The sequence below is a fragment of the Culex quinquefasciatus genome, chromosome 2 (genome assembly GCF_015732765.1).
Source record: "Culex quinquefasciatus strain JHB chromosome 2, VPISU_Cqui_1.0_pri_paternal, whole genome shotgun sequence".
Lineage (NCBI taxonomy): Eukaryota > Metazoa > Arthropoda > Insecta > Diptera > Culicidae > Culex > Culex quinquefasciatus.
The window spans coordinates 128,577,490-128,595,323 of NC_051862.1; the positions used below are offsets into that span (position 1 = coordinate 128,577,490).

Consider the following 17,834-nt stretch of genomic DNA (forward strand, 5'->3'; position numbering starts at 1 on the left):
ATAAGTCATTTTTGTGTATATGGAGCCAATAGTACTCGAGAATAACATTTGAGAAGGGCGAAAGGTATTTAAATATTTTAGTATTTTGCAATTTGAAAATTACTGTATCTCGAAGCCGTTGCATCGTATCAAAAAGTGGTCAAAGACAAACTTGTAGGAAATTGGAGGGCTTTCTGAAAAAAATACACTGAAACAAAAATACACGCCACTTTTGTGTCATTTTTCAATTTTTAAGTTTAAAAGTTAAATTTGAAGGTGACGTCACGATTTTTTTTCGCTCAAAATTTTTGAGGAAATACCCTAAGATGTTACCAAAAGACTGATGAAAAATGCAGGATGGTATGTCTCTCCTAAAAAAATACAAAAATCATTTACTAAAACTGTCTAAACGTCAAAATTTTTGAAAACCGGTAGTGGGAATCGATTCCCCAGATAATTTTACATAAAAGTCTCCATATTGACCATTGTCCTATGTCCAATCCTTGGGAAGATACAGCGGTTTTAAAAATAAAAATGTTGAAAAAACGGGATTTTTAGTGGTTTTTGGCATTTTCTATGTGACAGACTTGGTTTTTCAGTCTCGTAAATATTTTTACCGGAAAGCTCGTCCAATTTCCCATAAGTTTGCCTTTGACAGCTTTTTGATTTATATCGTTTTTATATTTACGTAATCAAATTTACTATCCTGGTTTCTACCACACTGAAAAAATATTCTATTTTCAGTTATAAGCAATGTAATTAAGCTTATATCTGTAAGCCCTTACATCCAATTGAAATGCTGTCAAAGGCAAACTTATGGGAAATTGGACGAGCTTTCCGTTAAAAATATTTACGAGACTGAAAAACCAAGTCTGTCATATAGAAATTGTCAAAAACCACCAAAAATCCCATTTTTATTTTTAAAACCGCTGTATCTTCCCAAGGATTGGACATAGGAAAATGGTCAATGCGGAGTTTTTTATGTAAAATTGTCTGGAAAATTGATTCCTACTACCGATTTTTAAAAATTTTGACGTTAAGACCACTTTTCAAAAAAACAGTTTTAGTAAATGATTTTTGTATTTTTTTAGGAGAGACATACCATCCTGCATTTTTCGTCAGTCTTTTAGTAACATTTTAGGCTATTTCCTCCAAAATTTTGAACGAAAAAAAATCGTGACATCACCTTCAAATTTAATTTTTAGACTTAAAAATCAAAAAATCTCATAGATGTGGCGTGTATTTTTGTTTCAGTGTATTTTTTCAGAAAGCCCGTCCAATTTCCTACAAGTTTGTCTTTGACCACTCTTTGATACGACGCAACGGCTTCGAGATACAGTAATTTTTAAATTACAGAATACAAAAATATTTAATGCCTTACGCCCTTCTCAAATGTTATTCTCGAGTACTATTTGCTCCATATGCACAAAAATGACTTATATAGGCCTAGGATAACATGTCTACAAAGTTTCATTGAAATCGGAGAGGGTCGGGTACAAAAGTATCAGAAAAATTCCTGATTTGAGCTGGAATTGCTCTATATAAACTTTTATACTAAGTATTTAGTAAACTTAATATTCAATCCAAATTATTTTTTTAATCAGTCGAGGATACCTATTTGGAGTTGGGAGACTGGATTTATGGTGATTTGTCAACAAATAACTTTATTTATGTTAATTTTTTTGGAAGGTGTACAAACTTTTTTTGCACCTGTTTTGATTTCTATAATAGTATTTGTTATATAACTTTTTATAGAAATCATCTTTTCATGAGCTTTTTGTAGCAAAAAGTTTGGCATGAGTTTTTAAACAAAACTTAGTACTACACAGAAAAAAATATGAGAATTTACTCGACACGGAAAAAATGAATCACATGTAAACTCAGTTGATGTAAACTTGAGATTCGACGTAAACGGTTGAATCACACGTAAAATCATGTTTTTACGTATAATTTGTTGCAAATTTACATCAAATTACATTTAAATTTAAATGTTTTTTGACGTGCAAAAGTGTTACATCATAAATGATGTAACATTCAGAAATATTTGTTTGTGTGTAGGTTTCTGTCAAACCTTACATTGTTTCATCACAAAATTTTGTGTAGCAGAATTTGAAAAATATGCAAAATTTGGGTCCAGGTTATAAAAGCGATCATTTAAATAATTGTAGTTTTTTTTTGTGTGTAAGGAAATGTATTAGAGAATCCTAATTTAAGTTGAGATATTTGTTAAATGTTAAATCATAGGTTTATAAAAAATTTCTGAATGTTCCTGCCACTAAGAAGCAATTTTTGATCTTAAGTTCTTTTGCCTAATTTTGCATGGGTTATTGGTTATTTCTGTTGAAATATAAACAGTTGCAAAAAACACCTACTTAAAGTCAATTACACATGATATAAAATTGTTTATCTGCAGAAATAATTTATGTACTTTAGGAGATATAATCAAATGAGACAATACTCGACGTTATCGTGATATCTTGCCGCACGTCACTTTTTGACGATCCGAGTAATTCGTGATTTAATGTTTGACCTTGAATATACAATCACGTTTTGTTTGGCTGATCGTTTCGAGCGCATTGTTCCGAAGTTTGGTTGAAGTTGATTGCCAGAGTCCCGAGTAATAATTAAAAATGTTTACAGTAGTCGGGCACGTACGTGTGTCACACTGCTTCTGACTAAAATCCCTTTGGCCAGCTGTTGTACTTGCAACATTTTGCAGGGTGTGTCAAGCACGAGCAGATCAAAACTTCTTTTATATGAAGAGTGACAACAATGCACGGAGTTTTTCTGGTTTTTGTTGAATATCTCAGGATTGAAATCGAATGTTGGGGATCTGTGAAGGTGAAGCATTGCGATCTGCACAAAATAACGTCCTTAACTCAATTCAGCTCAAAATCGACGTGCGACAAGATATTACAATCACGACGAAATGTAGCCTTATAAGTGAAATTATTTTAGTATCGCATAATCAACAATCATATTTTCATAGATTTTCATTTGAGTTTCTTAATTTTCCTTCCAAGCCCATTAGCTTTCGTCTCAAAATGAATTAAAGCTAGCACGTGTGCGTTAAGGGGGTCGCACAAAATAATCCAGATTTATGTTCTTTTGATACCTCCACGTGCCAGCCTCCCCCCACCCTCACGTTTCCAGAGAACCAGCCCAAGAGTAACGACCCTGTCGCTGACGTGCCCAATTCGAGCAACAAAAAATAAAGCTTCAGCCTCTGAGAGCTTACAACAGCAACAACGACAACGCCATACGAGACTCCTCTTCCGCTTAACGAATTGCCAATAAAACGGTTCGATTGGTTGTAAATTGGCAAATTGGATTTACATGCAGGGCAGAAACATGACTTTTTTTTACTTGGGGAGTCACCAATCGATGATGATATGAATATTTTACGAGGGATTTTTTTTTGTTGGTTAAATGTCCTAACGTGGTGAACATTGAGGCTTTTTGGGCTTTTCCGGAGATTGGCTATAACTTTTTTGTGAGATTTTTAAACATGATTTCCATGAAAAAATCGATACATTAATTAAATGTAAAACGAACAGGCACGACCGGGAATGTCGTGAGATTCCTGCCCGGCCGGAGAAGGTCATCATAAATTTTGATGAAAGTAAGCACAATCAAAACAGCCGGTACAACATTTGCGTGGCACACCTGGCGTTTCATGAGCGATTGCCATTAGCCCGTTGAGCGCCAATGGCGAGAGCCACGGTGAAACACCGTGAGGCGCAAAATTGTATAGATTTTATCGGGCGGGAGTCGTCACGCATCGGGTTTCCATTAGGAATCGACGACGACGGTGATGATTACACCGATCTGCAACAACACCTGAACTCGCCATTGTTGGCAAGACTTCAATGAGCTCTTTAAATTGAAGCGATTTAATCATTAGTTGGTCAAATTGTTTTCAAAATACTTGTAAATTTTACTTTACAAAACATTTTGAAATATTTTTACTACAAACAATACGAAATATTCTACCAACCAGTGTTGCCAGCCTTAACCAAAGAAGGTCACGCTAATTGCCCCGCGGCTCTTGTCACTGTCACGTGAGAGGTTGCGTTGAAATGTCACACTTGCGTGACCGTGACAGGCGGACAGGCTGGCAAAAATACGTACGTGATTAGAGCTTAGGAACTAATTATACGGGCGCGCCAAATGATGATCCAGAAGTGAATGTCGGGCATTCTCAGGGAAAATGGATCAACGGTATGATTAAGGGATTGAAACTGCTATTTATGCAGTGTACTCCAATTGTAAGATAGATTTTTTGCGGAAATTATTACTGGAAGATAGATTTAGGAAGACAATTTGTCGCACTAAATGACACGGACAAAAAAAATTATAGAGATTTAAAAGGACTCAAAGTAGAGCGTCCAATTTCCCGTCCCGGGAAAAAAATTCCCGGGAATTCCCGGGATTTCCCGGAAAAAAATATTTCCCGTTTCCCGGGAAATTTGTGAATTTCCCGGGAATTCCCGAAATACAATCAGAAGTATACATTTTTCTATCTTTTTGGAATAAATGTTTTGAAATTTTACAAAAAATAATAATTGGAGAACTTGATTTGATTTTATTTATATCAATCTACTGTTCATATTAAACTAATCAGCTTGTCTGTAAATTTCATGTCAAGGTTTAATTTAGATGATATTTATTTCTGAAGCATTCACCACTAGGAATATTGTTTGCTTATATGTTTGACAACAAAAATTACGCTGTTATGGAATGAACGTTTTTTTTTGTAATATCATTTGAAACATTTGAGTTAAATATGAAAAAAATATCATTTAATTTCATCCACTTTTAAATACTCAAACTTATTTTAATCTTGTTAATTTATTAGGCTAAATACCATATAACTAAAATCATATCATAAAACCATGAAAGACCATTAAAAAATAACTTCGTAACATAATAAATTTACCCAAAGAATGCAACTATATTTCAAAAATACGCTCCAAATATTTGAAAACTTTGGGTTGTTATTTCATGAAATAGCGTTTCATGTTAAAAAGTGCTAGAAATTAGATTTTTAAGGTTAATTCAATGATTAATTATTTATTCACAAGTTGAAAATACTTGTTCTGAGATAAGTTATTTGCCATGACAAACAAAATTTCTGCATGATTTTTTTTTCATTTTAACTTTATGGTCACTGAGAAAAATTACAAAGCAATTTTAAGCATTGATCTGAAAAAAAGACGGCATGTAAATTAGAAAGTTTATATATTTTCTCAAAGTTGCATGATTTTTCACAAGTAGTCAAGCCATTAATTGATCCTCACACTCATTTTGACCATTATAGTTGCTGTTCTATACAATTTTATTTCAAAAGATTGATCAGAAACACTATCAAAATAATTTTCGATAAATTGAAATTTTCCCGGGAATTCCCGGGATTTCCCGGGAAATTTGTTGAAAATTTCCCGTTTCCCGGGAATTTAGTAACCCCGGGAAATTGGACGCTCTAACTCAAAGAGATTCAAAAAGACTAAAATAGATTAGAGAGATTCAAAGATAAACAAGATATTCAAAGAGATTCAAAGAGATTCAAAGAGATTCAAAGAGATTCAAAGAGATTCAAAGAGATTCAAAGAGATTCAAAGAGATTCAAAGAGATTCAAAGAGATTCAAAGAGATTCAAAGAGATCCAAAGAGATTCAAAGATATTCAAAGAGATTCAAAGTGATTAAAAGAAAAAAATCAAAGAGATTTAATAAGTGACTCAAATCTAGTAAGCCTCTAATTCGCACTGCTCAACTGAGGGATATCTACAGATCAGAACACGACAAATTCATTCAAACAGCTTCCGTTTGAGCATATTGATTCTGGAACAACTTCAGCCAGCCTTCTGCTTCTGTTCAGCTAACTAACGAAGAAAAAAGCTAGTCAGAAGAACAAAGCTTCTTGGAACGATAAAAGCCCATCCTGCCGTTCCATACAGAGACTCTGCCCAAGAAGACAAAAAAATAAAGTTCAAACTTGCAACTCATTTCGTATTCAAATTGCGGTATCGCTTCTCATTCGCTCTGAATGGAGCAATCGGACCGGGTCTGCCTGTTGGAAAAACAAAGAACTTCTTCCTCCAAGTGCAGCCATTCGTTTTTTTCCTGTCCAAAACGTGGGGCGCGTATAAAAACCAAAGGATTTCGTTCGTGAGCTTTCTTTTTTCGCGCAAAAAAAATACATAAGAAAATCAGAAGAAATAGTTTTCAATTTCTCGCGTGTCTAACCGTGTCTATTTGTCACTTTGGGACAGACGGCTTGGCTGGGGTCTGGGCCTCTTCCTCCCCGTATGACCCCCGTGAGACAGCTGACGGACGAGCTTAACGAGCATCCGGAGACAAATCGAGGGAGTGGAAAACCACACGAAAAGAAAAAGTTTGGTCTCGCCATTTTTACTAGTTTTCTTTGTTAGTGCGAATCCAAACAGAAGCTTTCGTTCCGGGACTTTGTGGGAGGCTCTCTCTGTTTTATGCACAAACCGACGAAAGAGAGAAAATTTTCTTATACGATTCAAGTTCGGTTAGAGGTTCAGGGTTAGGACAAGTTGATTCCCTGAAAATGAGTTTCTTACGGTTTTTCTAGTTGGAAAAAGTTTGGATAGACTTTTCAGGAACTTCGATTGATTCAGCAGGAATTGGTAAAGAAATCGGTTCAAACACCAAAGATAAAAAAGAAGCTGTCAAATCATTTGGAAGAAATCTGGTCAAAAATTACCACGACGTATAGGGTACTACTCTTAACAACTTGTAGAAGAAATTTTGTCAAAATATTTACTTTTAAAAATATTTGTATCAGCCTAAAACATTTCGGAATGTTCCGAAAAATTAAAAAACAAATTCAAAGAAATTCAATGAAATATAAAAAAGATTCAAAAATATATTCAAGGAGATTCAAAGATATTTAAAAAAATCAAAGATATTCATACATATTCAGAGAGATTTACTGAGATTAAAATTTATTGTAGAATATAGCTATTCAATAAAAATAGTTCATATGATCAGGTTTTCAAAAATATATCATTAAACTAATGATATTTATTTAAAGATAGATTCCCAATGATTGAATTATACTAAAATAGATCTTTATGTTTTGGACAAATTATTTGTGGTGAAAATAGAATAGATTTTCATGCCTTCATTGAATTGTTGATACATGTTTTGCTCTTTAAACTTGCCTTATAACAAATGGGTCTACTCTCTAAACCCAACCAAGGCTATTCTCACGTGTTCATAAATTTTGAACCATTTTTTGTTGTTGCTACAATTGCACAACATACATCGCGCAACCCTTCTTTATCGACCTTGCTGTTCGTAACCCGCCCATGTCTACCTCCCGCGGTAGATGTCGTTCTAAAATTCAATTCAATTTCGTAATGGCACTCCGCAGTTGGCCCCGCGCCCTTGCGTCATGTGTACGTGTGTAACCCCCAGGCCACCGCCACCACACCGGAACCAGGTAAACGTATCGACAGGGATAATCAGCCAAAATGGTAGGCCACAGTTCAACCAAAACCCTGGCCCTGGTCGGAGCTAGGCCATCAGCGATTGCAGTGGTGCTCAACCGCTTGGAATATTTTGGTTAGTACCTTGATAAAAAAATCTAATAATTCGGGAATCGAACTCTCATCATCGTCGCTCCCAATCGAAAGCCAAGCTTTGACAACCACTGGCCGTTCAACTGACAACGCCGGTGCTGCAGCGAAATCTACACCGGAAGTGTAGCCGAACAAAAATAACTGCCACCCACACATCGAACCGCATAACGGCAACACTGCTGCTGCAAATATCATATTTTTGCTGCTGCACAATATATTAGGTTCCTGTTTACAGCTTTCGGTGCTAGTTTTGATACTGCTACTGCTGCTGTGGCTTCCGGTGTTGTGTGGTTGTCGTGGCATACGCAGCATCGACCCACAACAACAACACTGGCCACTGGTGGCCGCCGGAATCCCAGACCCAGCACAAATCGAATTCTGGGTGCTATTTTTGGGACGGTCGGTTTTTGAATATTTGAGTGAAAAAACATCGGGTTCCACTGTAGTGCTGGAATCTAAATGAGGTTCCGAGGCAAAGCCGAATCGAGTGCTAATTTTCGAGAACAACATCAAATTACACATTCGAGGGAGTTGGAAATGGGTGGCCTTTGCGTTCTGTAGATGGGTATCGACTGTCAGATTATTTGGTCCTGATGGGATAATTTGGAACCAGCTCATATATGGTGAGATTGAATGAGCAGAATTTTTTACCAAATCAATGTGATGTTATCCTTGATGGAATTGGCTTTTTAAATGACCTTTGCGAATATAGTACGGATGTACATCATTTTGCGAAGCACCTCTGGGTTAATAAAGTCCGCAGTTTTTATTTTGAAAAAAAAAAAATGGGTTTTGAGAGGTAGTGGAAAAAATTGAATGTGGGTTCAGTTAATCAAAAACGGATTCAAATAGACTTTACTTAACAAATAACTATAATAAAATTATTCGCTCTACAGCATTGCCTTGGCGTTCTCGATTGCGAGATTCCTACTCGAAACTAGGTGTCCGAAGGATTGATTGTTGAGTCAATTGCAAACCTCTTTTTACACCTTAGCTTCCATCCACCCCGGGATTCGAACTGACGACCTTTGGATTGTTAGTCCAACAGGCATGACCCAGAGAGACGACTCCTACACCTGGACTGAGCTAACGACCTAACCCTAACCTAACTTGGTAAGACCGGGGCCAACATTTACTTCCCCATCCGACGGAAGGCGTGGTCAGACAAATCTCGTCTCGAAAAATGCCACCGAGACCGTCTGAGATCGAACCCAAGCCGACTGGGTGAGAGGCAACCACGCTTACCCCTACACCACGGTTCCAAATAACTATAATGCCAAATTCAATTTTTAATTTCAAAGAAAGATATTAAAATTATCCTGATGGAACCTCCAACTCTGTAATTAAGGGGTTACATACATGTAGAAAATCACAAAATTTCATATTTCAGAAAATTTATTAAATAAACTTAAAAGATGATTTCAATCACTCCTGAAAGTTTCATGAAGATATTTTATGATTTGAGTAAGTTACATACGATTTAAGCTAAAAAATTTGCCATGCGCAAAGCGAACTGTCAAATTTTGAGAGCGTTTTTCTCTGAACACAGAGTTGATTTACGGGTGCCACGATATCTCGAGATGAGATGGACCAAATTGGCTGAAATTTGGGGTGAAGACTCGCAAGACATATCTCGTGTGCATGACGAAGCCCGATTTTGAAATTTTGCATTTTAAAAAAATACAAAAATCTAAAACTTTCGATTTTTTATATGGACAACATAAAATATTTTTATCTTTTTTCAAAATAAATTTTTTGAAAAACGGCCTTCGTCATTTTTGGCATTTTTATACTTTTGATAAACATTTTGAATAAGAAGTATTACATGCATGATCAATTTGATGTTTTTTTTTCATATTTGATTAAAGTCGTGACACAAACCATAAACAAAATAAGATTAAGCTGATGAATTCACGTTGAAAATCTTTCTTTCATATAAATCGTAAGAATCAGCTGTATAATGAGAGAATTTGCGTTTTGATTAATTATAATGACTATTTCACCATTCACTGATTCACAAATAGATGTAGAATGTTACCATTGTTAAAAATCATGAATGACTGCTGTTGGATTATTTTACTTTAAAATTTTTCTAAATTGTTTTACTGAATCTTGTGTTGGTGGATTGCTTGATAAATTTTAAATATTAAAAAAAAACAAAATTTCTCTGTTGACTCTCATTCTTAAATTATACAGTTTTAAAAGAAATGCCTCATGATGGTAATGATTCGACAAACTAGCCTGAATCCACGTTTTGTTTTAAAAGTTTTGCAAAAAAAAAAAATATCACGGTGCAAAAATATATCAGTTCAATGTTCTATACGTGTCATCTCCCTTAACTTCAACATGGAACGTTCCATTCGTGCGTATCTGAGCATAGATTCAAATTCAAGTAGATTTTAACAAAATAGGTAAAATAAGGGAGAGTTTAAAAACTGAAGCAAGTTTGTATGACTTTTCAATATTTTAGAATGTTTCTTTAATTACCCAATTTGGATTTATTTAAATAGAATTTATGATGTTATTTTAAATGTGTAGTTAAATTTGTTACACTCACCTATTTAAGCTTAATAGCATCTAATTTAACTTATTAGAAGCTCATTAGCCGTAATTATGTGTGCTCAGACGGATGCTTTCAAAGTACAACAATCCAAATGTATTGTATACTTACGCTGGCGAAAACTAAATGAGTTTATTTTTTTCAAACATGAGGATAGAGATAATAAACGTGAGAGAAGTGACACCTTTATGAGGGAAAACCATAAAAGAGCGAGAGGCAGAGACAGAAAGACAGTCACACAAAAGTGATGGCACGGTGAGAAAGAAGAGGGTGGGTGCTTTTGAAAACGTTTAAACGGCGTGTGCTTTTCCGGAAGTGGCAACTCAAGCTTTTTTCCTGAAGGAAAAAAAGGTCTGCTTTTATGATTTTGGTTTTGGCCGCCCGGGAGGGGTTAGTAAACGGAACGGAACTCGGAGATTTTAATGAGCTCTCCCTTTGGCGGTTTTCTCAGAGGTCTATGTACAGTCGCACTCATACTCGAGGGCACACATTCACCGATACATACAGACATTTTCACTTAGAATTGGGCGAGTGAGAGAGAGTGAGAAAAATCAGGTTTTAATTAAAGAAAATTGTTAATATATGCAAATAGTTGTACAGACAACACACTCACACACAATAGAAATCTAAAGTGATTAAGAGTTAGAAAATAGTCAGTGACGAACAGACTTAGAAAAGTGGGGATGTTGATTTGTGAAACTGTTGCAGTGTGTGTGTGCGAGAAGTGAGTGGATCTGTATAAAATAGATTGATAGCATTGGGGTTGGCCCAGATGAGTTCATACAGTCGGTTCAGAAAACGGAAGAAGCCTTTATAGACAGCGGGTCGTAGTGGATTTTCAATTGAATTTTCATTTCTAAAAGCAAATTGGGTTTCGAGTTGGCCGTCATTCTAATTTTATTTTAATGTTTCTGTTATACTAGAATACCAATTAACATGGTTTCTATTTATGATTTGATTTCATCATTTATAGTTTTGAGTCCTTTTCAAAAGTAAGACTTGGGGTCGATTGGTCAGAATATTGCTTCTCAAGATATTTTTGTTAACAATACATAACATTTTTGATGACAAACCCCCAAATTTGATGGATGAATGTAAAAAATGTGTTCTTTGGACTTACCTACCAATAATAATAATTTTTCTTTTTATTTTCACTGTGCAGTGACAATATGGGTGACTTATCATCACTAAAAACAACAGTTTTAAACATTCATTTTGGAAAGATTTTTTTGAAATTAATTTATTTCGATACAGTTTATGGATGCAAAATTTAATAATAGGGGATACAAACATTTCACTGAACAAATTCAAAAAAAAATATTATTTTGAAAAGTTTAAAAAGTTAGTTAACTATAGTTAAGAAAATGTTGATTAAAGTCATTATTTTAAACTTCTCGAAGTGTTATGATTTTCTCAATGATCATGATTTTGAATCGGGAAACGGAATTCATTTTCCACTAGGAGAAGGTTAAATAAGTTGGGTAATTCTCTACCAACTCACACGAAATCGGGAAAAGTTGCCCCGACCCCTCTTCGATTTGCGTGAAACTTTGTCCTAAAAGGTTACTTTTGTCCCTGATCACGAATCCGAGGTCCGTTTTTTGATATCTCGTGACGGAGGGGCGGTACGACCCCTTCCATTTTTGAACATGCGAAAAAAGAGGTGTTTTTCAATAATTTGCAGCCTGAAACGGCGATGAGATAGAAATTTGGTGTCAAAGGGACTTTTATGTAAAATTATACGCCCGATTGATGGCGTACTCAAAATTCTGAAAAAACTTATTTTTCATCGAAAAAAAACACTAAAAAAGTTTTAAAAATTCTCCCATTTTCCGTTACTTGACTGTAAAAAAAATTGGATCATGTCATTATATGGGAAATTTAATGTACTTTTCGAATCTACATTGACCCAGGAGGGTCATTTTTTCATTTAGAACAAATTTTTTCATTTTAAAATTTCGTGTTTTTTCTAACTTTGCAGGGTTATTTTTTAGAGTGTAACAATGTTCTACAAAGTTGTAGAACAGACAATTACAAAAATTTTGATATATAGACATAAGGGGTTTGCTTATAAACATCACGAGTTATCGCGATTTTACGAAAAAAAGTTTTGAAAAAGTTACTTTTTGCGTTTCTCTTTGTTTCGTCGTCCGTGCTGTCGCGGGTGACCATTAACGGCCATGATCGATGACGACCAACTTTTTCAAAACTTTTTTTCGTAAAATCGCGATAACTCGTGATGTTGATAAGCAAACCCCTTATGTTTATACATCAAAATTTTTGTAATTGTCTGTTCTACAACTTTGTAGAACATTGTTACACTCTAAAAAATAACCCTGCAAAGTTAGAAAAAACACGAAATTTTAAAATGAAAAATTTTGTTCTAAATGAAAAAAATGACCCTTCTGGGTCAATGTAGATTCGAAAAGTACATTAAATTTCCCATAAAATGATATGTTCCAAAAATTTTTACAGTCGAGTAACGGAAAATTGGAGAATTTTTTAATACTTTTTAAGTGTTTTTTTCGATGAAAAATACGTTTTTTCGGAATTCTGAGTACGCCATCAAATCGGGCGTATAATTTTACATAAAAGTCCCTTTAACACCAAATTTCTATCTCATCACCGTTTCAGGCGGCAAATTATTGAAAAACACCTCTTTTTTCGCATGTTCAAAAATGGAAGGGGTCGTACCGCCCCTCCGTCACGAGATATCAAAAAATTGACCTCAGATTCGTGATCAGGGACAAAAGTTACCCCTTAGGACAAAGTTTCACGCAAATCGAAGAGGGGTCGGGGCAACTGCTGTGTGAGTTGGCGGAGAATTACCCAGTTTGTAAATAATAAATAATATGTGTTTTTTGAAACACAACTAAAAAAACTCCAAATGTACAGGCAATTTCTGTTGAACGAATTTTATGTAAAATGTGAAAACTTGTGATTTGTGCTTTGAATTTAGTATGAAATGCAATATAAATCGATAATTTTATAAACAAAACTAGTTTTAACAAATTTCAAGCAAAATTCCGACTTTTGAAACAAAAATTCCTAAAATTTATATGTATTTTGTTAAAAAGCTTATAAACATTGTTAACTAAATATCTCGGGTGACTTTTCAAAAAGCCGTAAGAGCCCCCGTGATCCCGACACTAATATTCGTTTTTCTCCAAATTGTAACAAAATTTCATTTATTTTTAGTTTACGGCACTTAAAAAACGTTTAGATGGACAATCTTAAGCACTTTGAAATTGTTTTTTCGCAAGTAGGTCGAAAACCGATGCAAAAAAGGTTTTGTTTACCATTGGCTCTTACGTCTTTTTGAAAACTAATCCGAGATATAAACATTGATTTTTTTTTTAAACTAGTTCAGCTACTTTAGTGATGGCACATTTAATGTACAAATAAAGTTTGAACATATTAAATATGATTTAAACAAGAAAAACTTTGACTATCAGAGTCCCCCCGGAATGTAAACTAAGAGTTTTTAACGTAACTAATTTTCTATTAGTCATATTGAAAAAAAGCCTTTTTCCAAAAAAGGGCACTTTGACTTTGTATGGCCTACCCCAGTGCATGTTTTAAAAATAATAATCTTGAGAAAAATCTTACCTATGGGAAAATATTCTAAAAACAATTTGAAATCCTATCAAAGCCACCCCGGTTTACGGTACATTGATTAAAGCAAAAAAAAAAAACAAATTGATTATTGAGGCAATTGCAAACCTCTTTTTACACCTTAGCTTCCATCCACCCCGGGATTCGAACTGACGACCTTTGGATTGTGAGTCCAACTCACTATGGTACATTGGGTGGCCAAGTTTCAAAAAAGTGACCTTCTCCAAATATTTTTTGGTATTTTTTTCTCGAAAGTAAACATTCTAACTAAGAAAAATCCAAATTTTCAAAGCTCTAAGTTTGTTCATTACGGAGATACGCAAGCTGAAAGTCAAAAAATGGAGTAAAAAACTAACGTTTTTCGTAAAAAAGGCTGATTGTTTAATTTTAACATAACTCAGCCATTTTAAATGTTTTATTAGGACAAATATACATCGTTGGAAAGGTAATGAGATATGCTTTGAAACTATTAATAGATAAAATAATATTTCCAAACCAAAAACTGAAGTTTTCATCGAATAACTGGAGCATTTTTTGACAAATCATATTTTTTTGTGTTTGTTAATCGAGTACTTTTTTTGCTAACCGATGCTAAACATGAAACTAAGATCACTTGAAAGATTGGATTATAATCTAACATTGCTGAAATTTCCAGCCGGCGATTTTTTGCGTTTTCGGAGATATGCCATTTTGAACATTTACGTTTTATCAAAATTTGCTGCAATCTACATATGCGCCCGTTTATTTCACTTGCTTTGCTACCTACTTCGTGGGCATCGTCGCTTCAAAAATCAATACCTGGTTTCAAGAAGTTCGAAATGACTTTATTGGAATTTTCTGTTGCCTACATTTAAAATTGAGTACCTTAGTCAAAATAAGGTATTCGTACCGAAGTTTCTCAAGCGAAACTGGAGAATCTCAGTTTGATACCGAAAAAAGTGTTCATCAAAATGTTGACTTAGCATGATGAATTTCTGCGATCAATCCATGAAACTGATCCACATTTAAGTTCTATGTTGGTTAGTACAAAACATAATAAAAAGTACCTTTAACATATCCTGAAGCTGTCACAAACTCTATAATCAAATGAATTTTAAGAATATGGTTTGTATTTTATCGTTTTACTTCATAATTAATATTTTGAATAAAATTATTTTTCTGTTATTAGATTTAACAATTAAAATTTTCGCAATTTATGCCCGTAAGGGGGTCTCAAGTTATATGGCATGGACTCACAAAAGAAACACACAGCAGTAAATAATAAATATTTGACTTAAAATGATTTTATTACGCTTAACAAAATTTTGTTGGAGGGAAGGAGGAGAGGGGGGGGGGGTGAAAGAAAGAGGAGGGAGGGGTTGTGTCCTTAAAGTGGGGATGTATTAGATTATCCATAATTTAATAATATAAACTTGCAATACAATATATATGCAATTCTGTTGCACTTGCAAATGTATGAAAAGACTATTTATTATAAACAATCAACTATTGAAAAACATGAAAAGTCATAAAAATCGACGTATATCATTTCAATACCATACAATTACCCAAATTTGCATGAAAAAACATTTAAAAAGCAAAAAAATAATTTGGCCGCCTGTTTGTATGGAGATGGCCCATAGTGCAACTGCCTACAAGCGACTACACCGAGAGACGACTCCTACACCTGGACTGAGCTATCGACCTAACCCTTTAGGTTAGACTGGGGCCAACATTTGCTTCCCCATTCGACGGAAGGAGTGGTCAGACAAATCTCGTCTCGAAAAATGCCACCGGGACCGTCTGGGATCAAATCCAAGCCGACTGGGTGAGAGGAAGCCACGCTTACCCCTACACCACCACGGTTCCGGTGATTGATAGAAGCATTTGATTATATTTTGAAACATTTTGAAATAGTTTTTGATTTCAAATTAAAAAAAAAATAGCCTAGCTTTTGATGAATGGCTTATTTTGGATGTTCTTTCTTGACCAAGTATCTAAAAATTACTTAAATAGAAAAATAAATGTTTTCTAAATAAAACTGGATACAAGTTCTTCGAAAGTATCAATAAAACTATCAAAAGACTCGTAAATCAAAGAGAGTGTGTTAAAATACCAGAGAAAGTCATTATTACGCATTTTCTCTGTTATTTACGCCTACTCCGGATGGCATCTTCTGAGTCAAACTATAGAATTGCACAGAAAATGGAAAAAATAGAATAAAAAACATCTGAAAACATTAGGATTTCTTTTGTAAAATGAAATGAATATCAATTGAAAAATATGTAAATATTTTTATTCAATATATTAATTGAAAATAAATTGTTATATTATGAATAAACGAAGTCAACAGCCATTTTTTACATTTATTCACAACTAGACATCTCGATTAAATTATACATTCATAAATCTGCAGTGAAGAGCTCTAAAGCACCGGAAGTGACAGATCCTAGCAGAGTGCGAACGCTGCGGAAGTCGGGGAAAACTATGGAGGTGAAAGCACCTGAGGGATTCCCACTGCACCGTTTGAAAAAGCTTTTTTTCCGTTGGCAATGAAAAACGCTAGTTGCAATTTATGCTGCGCCATACGCACCTGTGTCTGTGCGGTGGCCTATACAGTTTGAGAGATAAATACGCGATGCTCGGCAGTAATTTGTGTCAGTGAATGACGGTACCGTGAATCCCCGGTCGTTTGAATTTGTCAAACCAAGTGTCAAACTAACGGAGTTTAATTTATTTACGTGCACTACAAACACTACTTGGTAGTGTTTGTGAGTGCAGTATTAAAAACCTTTCTGAGTGCCACCCGACTCAAAATCAGGGTTGTACTGTAGTGGGTGGGATAACAACAATGGGCCATGGGTCACAATTATATTCAGTAACGAGAAGGTGGCAGAGGAAGCTCTGGAACCGGAAGTGTGCGCATAGAAAGAGAGAAGGGCAAAGTAGGAAATTGCAGTGTCGAGATATGCCCGCGGACTGGATTGACGTTCTGCTAAATAGAGTTGGAACTTTGCTCACACGTGTGTGTCCTGATAGTAGCGGGTGGTGGGCCTGCCTCACCGGAAGCGATTGAAGAGAGAGAGAGTGGGACAGGAAGAGGTGTTTCAATCTAGCGCAAAGGGGCTCGTTTTCCCACGGTCGTCGACGGCGTCGTTGGTTGTTTGGCAGTGAAGGCGCTCGTTGTGGCGCTTTTCCAAGAGAGTTATCTACGTGCGCATGTAATGCGTGTACGTACACGATGGATTTTTAGGTTAAAATTTGTGGTCGCCAGCAAAAACAAATGGTAAGCTAGTGTGCGTGAGATCGAGCTTAGATAGCTCTAGTGGTGGATGTGTGTGTGAGTGAGTGTGTGAAACCCGACTGACATTTTTGACAGGTTGTTTCGGTTATCGCAGAAGACGTTTCGATAAAGTCGTTTCGGAATCCTAGAGGGGGTCTCGATCTTGATTGGCTGTTTGAAATGTGTTTGGAAAACATTGTTGGAACTTGATATTTCTTTTAATCTGGGGGAAAAGAATGTATCCCCCAGCCAGTAAAGCCAGATATTCAGCAAGTTGTTTTTACAGATTGTTCAACCAAGGAACTCCAAAATATGTTTCTTCAATTGTTTATAGTTTGGTATCTAGTTCCGAACGATCTGTTTTAAATATTGAAATTTTTTATTTTAGTATCTTCGATATAGGCATTGGAAAAAGAGCTTTTTAGGTAGCACTAAGAATACATAAAGTTTACGTTTTCTTTATCTTCAGTAAATGAATCTCAAGATCGAGAAGAACAATCTTCAATGTATCCTGAATGAAACTATAAGAATATATTTTAATACTGTTGGTTTTTTTTAAAGAATGGCTTCTTTTGTCGTGGTTTTTGCCACAAAAATATCAAGTTTTTAGAATCTCCTTATATCACCCGATTTCGTTGAGAAAATGTATTGTTTATTAATTTGTATCTCCATCGATTAGTTTTTTTGGTAATCAAGTTGATAATAATAAAAAAACATTTGGTTATTCAAAGACTTTTCGCGAAACGAACTAATTTTGTAAAATGGTTCTACTGTCATATTTCAAAGAGGCAGATTGTTAGAAG

The 17,834-nt window shown here is 35.0% G+C and overlaps 1 protein-coding gene across 4 annotated transcripts in view; it reads right to left on the minus strand.

The window, feature by feature from the left end:
• LOC6042229 overlaps positions 1-17,834 on the minus strand; it is a 472,032-nt gene that overhangs the window by 80,815 nt on the left and 373,383 nt on the right. The window lies entirely within an intron of this gene.